At 28.4% G+C, this 8017-nt stretch overlaps 1 long non-coding RNA gene across 1 annotated transcript; it reads left to right on the forward strand.

Moving 5' to 3' along the window:
- Positions 1 to 1316: 1316 nt before the first annotated feature.
- Positions 1317 to 2540, forward strand: LOC131845847 (uncharacterized). Its single transcript, XR_009357655.1, has 3 exons — positions 1317 to 1517; positions 1597 to 1752; positions 2128 to 2540. It is a non-coding gene; the product is annotated as an uncharacterized LOC131845847 (long non-coding RNA).
- Positions 2541 to 8017: the final 5477 nt, after the last annotated feature.

Here is an 8017-nt window from a genome sequence, read left to right on the forward strand (position 1 = left end):
TAAATAGGTTAGAAATGTCACGATATTTGGTAGAATCGGAAGAAAACAAAAAAAAACAAATCAAGGAGGTTTCGTCGAAAACACTGACGACAACGCTAAATCGTTTGATATATAAAAAAAACTATATATGCTGGGAATACTGCACTTTTATAGTTATATGTTGCACTGCTAAAATTTCCGTGTCCTGCTTATTATAAATATATTCATATACATAAAAATCTGCCGTCACGATTGTTATACGGGATGAATTCTGGAACTACACAATTTTAAAGAAAAAATGTAGGTAGCATGTAATGTCTATATAATAGTCATGCATTAACTTTTATAAAATATTTTATATTAGCTGTGCCTGCGACTACGTTGACCTTGGATAGCATTTTTAATTATTTAGGCTAATTATAATAAAAAAAAAGAAAAAAGATGCATCATTCTAGCTTCAAAAATGTCGATTTCCATATAAACTTTCATCCCCTATTTTATTTTACCTCCTTAAGGGTAAAAGTTTCACAGACTTTGAATGTCATATTTATTTATATTTAATCAACAGCCTAAAAAAGAACTATCAAGCTTCTAGCTTTAAATAGTAGCCTATGAGTCTAGACGATCTGTGTACCAAATTACATTTAATTCGGTTCAGTAGTTTTGGTGTGAAAACGAGACAGACAGAGTTACTGTCGCTTTAATAATATTATTAATAATAAGGAAGTAAGAATTTATAATTATCTTGACTATACTGATTCAAAATAAAACATGATATTCCGAATTGAGGATTATATTAAGGATTCCGATTATAAATTACTACTGATAAAGTCCATTTTTTCGATAACCGGACCAGCTTTTATTTAAGTAAATGTAAATAATAATTATAAAAATAACAATAAATAATAAATTAAAACAAATTTCTTTGTTAAATTGAGATTAAACTCATGGGCAAAAGCATATTTGATTGGTAGTTTCATTACTTGATTTTTGAGGTATAATTAATGCAGGCGCATTATACTATAAATCCAACAGAACAACATATTTATCATAATGGCCATTGTACTTGTATAAATACGATGTTTTGTTACGCACAAATTCATTTCATCATACATTCTCGAACTGTTTGAAAACCATTCAAATTTTTATTTATATTATTTTACATAAATTGTTTTCGCTAATAGAATTTTAATTTGATTTATCGTTTAGGCGATTATAAAATTTAGTTTCTGAAATTGAAGACATGCCTCTTTTATTGATTTTTTTTAGTATTATTGGAGTTCTATTGGTATATACTATATTTTCTAAAAAAAAATGTTATTATTTTAATAAATGTAACGCTGAAGTATATTCTCTGTAATTAATAAACTGCTTAATTACAGGGTCTCGAAATTATACCTGAAAGAGTAGTAGTGGAATATTATAATAAGAAATATATTAGTACTATAACTATTAGTATAAGGAAAACAAGTCGTCGAGGCCCTTATAATTTCAATTTAGAATATGAGTCAGACTATGTGTTTGGAGACAATTTTACGGTAAGTACTTCTTTTATATTATGATATTATTTTATGATTTAAGGGATTAATTTAAATTATGTATTGATTTATTTTGTAGATGGTATTATCATTATGGGAAATTAGTAGCGGTCGACTTCTTCAAACACCTGTACTAATGAATATAACAATGTGTAATTTTTTACTAAATGAACCATTCGTTGGTAAAATGCTATACAGACAATTTCCAAAAGATGTGTCATGTCCAATACGATCAGTGAGTTTTATATAGATAGATATTTATAACTATATCTACGTCGTAAATAAGGGGGCATCCACACGTTAAATCACTGGAATCCTTCCCTAGTAGTGACGTCACATAACTTCTATAAAATATTAGATTAATAAACAATCAGTTACGAAATTAGTTTTATATTTTTTATTTTTCGTTTAAAACATATTATTAAATTGTATATTTTATAATATGACGTTATGATACAGTATCTCACTTTATCGATCATTTCTCTTAATGAGCAACATATTTATGCCTGACCCCTAACTTCGTAAAATATTCTATTAAATAATATATATTTCAGAAATATGATTTTTAATCTTTCCATAGCTCTTATACATGAAAATATTTTCGTTACAGGGTAAAATAAGTATAAAAAATATTGAGGTTCATTTAGAAAATTTTCCGTATTACTTACCATTCACCTGGGCGTCGTTGGATGTGCGAGCACGCGCTATAGGCGAACTATATTTGACAGCCGATAATATAAAAATAGTTCGACTCTTTGGGGACATCAAACTGAAACAACAGCTAAAAGGTTAAATATATAAAGTTAGAAACGATTTGTTTTATATAATGAGGTGATATGATTACAGATTTAGATGATAAGCTCTCCCTAAAAGAATTTATCATGTGACACTCGCGACACCACGTCCTTATCCCCAAATTTTCCTGTCCAATCTACATGCTACAACGGAAACACAGAAATAAAGCAAGCTGCTTAGCGACTGAATGAGTGAGACTGAGGTATCCACGCAGACGTCTTTTTACAATCTACCTGGATAAACTTGGAATTGGAATTTAATTTCAAATACATATTAACTGGTGTAGAGTACAAAAAGCTTTTTCTTATGGTTCCTATCCGCTCCTAGATCTAAAACTACATTATCTACGATATCTATTAGCTATTTTAATACAGAACCTACACAACCTGGACATAAATTCAATGTGGAATAAACACTGTTTTCACATGTACACATTATATAAACGAGATTTTTACCATAATTATATTATTAAAAAGCTCCCGATATTTCGACGCCGTTGCAAAATTCTTGGTAACGGCAATGGCAAACAGCAAATAACATGAAATAATGTCGAAGTTTATAGTTAGTTTTTATTGTTAGATAAGCATTACAAAACGTATTTGTAAGTACTTTTACTTTCAATATTATATCAACTGTTTACGAGGATTTAGTAGCTAAGTACGTATAGTTATATTAGTAAGTATTTAGTAATAAGTACTTACGGGGTAAATAAATCAACTAAAAAGAGAAAACCACTATGAATGAAATTGATACAAAAAATACGGATACTATATATCTTTATTATCATACTAATTATCAATTATTATGTTATTGCTGAGTACAGAAGTACCAATGGTCTTGAGAGATGCTGGTCAGGTGGACTCAGCTGGTGGTTCTTCCTTTACACCAAAGTATTTGTGTTTTGTCCCCACAATCGGCTTTTACAAAATTCTGTGAATAAAAGTGAGTGGTAAAACATTATAGTTATACTCACAAAATATACGGACATTATTCAGGGTATTTATTTTATTGTTTTATCATATACTCTATTTAACCAAATGTTTCAATTTATCCCAATACTCTATTAATTATTCCATTTATTATCGTATGTTTTTTTTATTGTTTTCTTTAGATACAGATTTCCGATTGATTTACAATTTGTAATAGGGTAGACTGGGTATGATTGTGCCAAGGTACAGTAGTGACAGTCGTCATAACATCAAAACTACTGCGAATGCTGGGAAGGGTTCAAGGGAATGGAGAAGCGGTATTTAAGTCTTAACGCCTCTATATTGCGTCTCCCCTATATTGCGTCAGCCAGAGCACGATACTAACGTCAGTAGGAGTGTTCATAGCTTTTTAACAGCCCAAAGTAAGTTTTTTTTGTTTGGGTTCTTTCAATATTTACTGACATTTGTATATAGATAGATTATACCATATATTTTTTTGTTATAAGTTGAATATTAGTGGTTAATTACTAGTGATTAGTTTTTACGTAGATTACTTGGCCAAATCATGGCGAGTTTTAGTTTTCGTAAGTGTACGTTGGGTACGGTTGAGATAAATGTTGTGGGTACGGTTGTTATATATATATATATATATATATATATATTCTTTTAGATGCCCAGAAATTGCTTGCGAAAGTCCTAAAGAGCGCGGCCTAGATAATCAAATATTAAAATGCTTATAGAAGTGAAACGCAGGACTTCTTTACGAACAACATAAGATGTTGCAGTGCCTTATTAATTGTAGCAATAGAAGTGGTCGTAGTTCATTTGCTTTAATTATTTATCAATGTTAACTTTTTATAGAAGACATTTATGTTGTGTTAAGTTACATATTTCTAACAATAAAAGTAAGTATAAATCAATTCTGTGTATATATACGTCTGTCACTACTGACCCCAACTACTGTCACAACTCTGTCACGTTGGGGCAGTAAACGAGTGGCGACCACGGACCGGAAGACGCAGCGTGGGAACCTCCAGCAAGGTGGACCGACGATCTGGTCAAGATCGCGGGAACTGATCACACCGATCGTCGTGGAGATCTTTGGGGGAGGCCTATGTCCAGCAGTGGACGTCTCCCGGGCTGCGATGATGATGATGATGACTGTCACAACTGTCTTTGGGGTGTGGTCGGTTGTGACACTTTCTCTCTTTATTTTTAATTTGAAACTATAACCGATACAGCGTATTTAGGAACAACATTTTAATATTTTTACGTAGATAAAAGTACATACAAGTACAAAATTATTGGCATTTAAACCAAAATTGTCACTATTTATTATTATCACGGATTTATTACTATACTAGATATTTGGTTATATATGAAATATATTTCAAACTATCATTTTATTTTAATGTTAGTAGGCCGTCGCCAGATTAGTTACTATAGATACATTGTTGTCAAATGTATTTTTAACAATCCGGACATTATTAATATTATTCGATGTTTTTGGACAATTGTTGGCAGGTAATGAAACAGATTAAGGTCGCAAGACTGATAAACTAAGAGATGGCTAAGGTCGTAAGTATACTAGGTTTAAATAGGTCGCCTAATAAAGAGATGGAGTATGTCCTACATCATTTACAGGGCGGACCAACGTCGCCGGAGTCGCGGTAGAGTGTCTACGGCAATGACAAATACTACTTCATATTACTAGCTACGTAGTAAGTACTACGTACTAGTAAGTAGTAGACTATGTAGGTATTCATAAGTCTATAGATTTTATGATGGCTATAAATTATTGTTATTACTCTACATATTTAAGAATCAGGCATATTGAAGCTTCTTTAATTTTATAGAAAAAGACAGATATCTATATACGAGTATGTATCATAATACTTTCGAAAAATTTAAGCTCCTCTCAGAAGAAACCAATCGAAAAAAAACTTTTTTTTATTATTACTTTCACGATCATTCGAAGTGTGACCTTTAAACATTTAAATGGAATATTTTATTACAATAATAATATTTACTGCAAAGTTATTTTTTTACTTAATTAATCATTTCATATGTCCGGACACTGGCAGTGATTCCTGAAACAATCATATTAGAATATGAAAATAAGAAATATCTATATTTTTTTTCCAGAACAAATTAAATTTCAAAAATATTTTCAGCTAGAAAATTTTCCCCAATATTTACCATTTACCTACTCCTGTTTAGAGGTAAAGCTCGTGTTTTGATCGAGGCCTTTTGGACAGCAATGAAGAAAAACATATTTTCTTTAACACCTGATAGGTATAAAAATTATACAAAAACTTGTGACGGTTCACCTATACCCATATGTATATTAAAAATATTTAGTTCAAAGGTAGTATTTGATTTTAAAACAATTCGTTTTGAGACTTTATTTCATTAACTAAACAGAATAAATTACTATAAACTAGATATATGATAAACAAAATAATTGTAAATAGAAGATATATTATATAATTATACGCAAAAACAGTATAAAATAAATATTAAATAAAATCGATCTTGAGGAGTCGAAATTCGACACCATAAATGCGTTAGTAAAAGCTTATATCTACACGGTAGTTGTTTATGTGTGAGTAGTGCACACACAAAAAAAGCGTTACAGTATTTGCGACGGGCAGTAGATCGGGTTCGTTGCGATCTAATATGCCACAGCCTAGAAATTAAAGACGAAACAGATTTTTAGGAATTATTTGTATTTAAGGTCTCACTGGTAGGAATTGAATTATTAATAACTATAAATAAGACAATCTTAAGTTATTTTAAAACCAACGTATAATCAAAATAGATGTTATCAAAATTAATATATAATTTTGAATATATTTTATTAATATATATATATATATTTATTATTTTAATTTTTAATAACTATCAATTATTAATTGATTATGTATTTATATATTTATTGTTATTTTCCTTGTTCAGTCAATTCAATAAAAAAGTTCATTTTAAAAATTTTTTTAATAACAAATAATTAGTTATTTATATTTATTATAGAAAAATTAACTCTTTTCTTTAATTTATATCAATAAATATATTTTATGCATAATAAATCGTTCTAAAAACCATGTTTGGCCTTTATATTTAACAGACTCGTCACCTCAAAACGATTATAACTTTTGATTTACATCACAATAATTCTGGTCAATTATTAAACACTATTATCTATATTAAAAATTATATCTATAATGTGTTTAATCAAAATGTAACTGATTACAATGTCTAGACGTGTTCGTCTTTCCATGAACTAAATATTATCCTCTGGTTGATTCATTATATGGATCATCCAGATGATCTATAATTATTTTACTTTAAATGAAGTGGTCTTAAAATATATTCACTAATATAATATTTCGACATGTTAATTCTAATTACATATAAATATATATAATTGTACTTATTAACGGTTATTAATCCTTAAGTACATGTATGTTATTTTGACTTATGGTCATAATATAAATTTTGTTTGTTTGTAATATAGCTATTATCAACATTATATATTGATTAACAATATTGCGGTGTTGATGGCATCGGCATCACACTACTCTATTATTATTATATACTTTTGTTTTATACGGTATTATTAGAAACATAATAATAACTTATTAACTTAAGGAAATACATTCGTTATCGAAAATTGGTAGATAGTTAGTAGCAGTAAATAGATGTTAAAAAAGCACACAGGCAAGGAATATAAAATACTACTATAAAACATACAAAAGAGACAAATTTTAAGGTAGTTACAATATTTTAATTTGTCTGACTTTAAGTAAATCTAAAACAGCAAATTTAATTACCTACCTAATATTTATATAAATACTGTTATGAAATGGAAATATGATGACTTTATAATAATTTACAAAATTACAATGGATGAACATTTAATATGTAGCATTAGTAAAGTGCTCATTTAAACAATATTAAGCGAAAAAATAATACTACCTATATATACAAACATGTAGGTATGTTCGGATAGTAGATATTACACTACTTATAGCTGTTATTGATTATATAATCTTTATATTAGCAAAAGGAAATATAGGCTATATAAAATTTATATTATATGCATATAATATTTATTAATTACTGATATTAATACTAACCGACAAAACATTAAAACGATGCAATTTAGTAATACACCAAATATGCTCTTATTCGGATTAAAGAAATCTTTAAAGTTAGTTCATGATTTTCAAACATTTTAATATATCAAATAAATAAAAACAAATGACACCTTTAAATATTTGGATATGTTGGATTCAAATACCACACATATTATTTTTTATTATGTGTGATTCATAGAACATAAGTATTAGACTGAGACTATTACATTCGTCGTACTGAACATAAATTAAGATAATTGATTTCTTGAACATTGACTAGTATTCCATAAGGCCATATGGTATATTATTTTCTTGCTACTAATTTCGTCAGGTTTTTGTAGGTATGGTTAAACATATAGGAAAAAATATTCAGAACTAGATGCATGAACCAACAAAATATGCTATGTTGCTTTTAAAATTACAATACAAGAGTTATCTATTTCTCAAAAAAAAAAAAAAAACTATAACAAACACCATCGACATTAGTTAAAAATTGCGCTTGTGGAAATTCACCCATAATTATTATAATGACCATCGTAGCTATATATACGACATTCTTTTGCATAGTATGTGCCACATACAATTTAATATTACTTGAAACGATTCAATTTGTTATTTATAGTATTACATATTGTGTAAT

This window comes from Achroia grisella, unplaced genomic scaffold, assembly GCF_030625045.1.
Source record: "Achroia grisella isolate CSIRO2021 unplaced genomic scaffold, CSIRO_AGI_Agris_v1 utg109, whole genome shotgun sequence".
Classification (NCBI taxonomy): Eukaryota; Metazoa; Arthropoda; class Insecta; order Lepidoptera; family Pyralidae; genus Achroia; species Achroia grisella.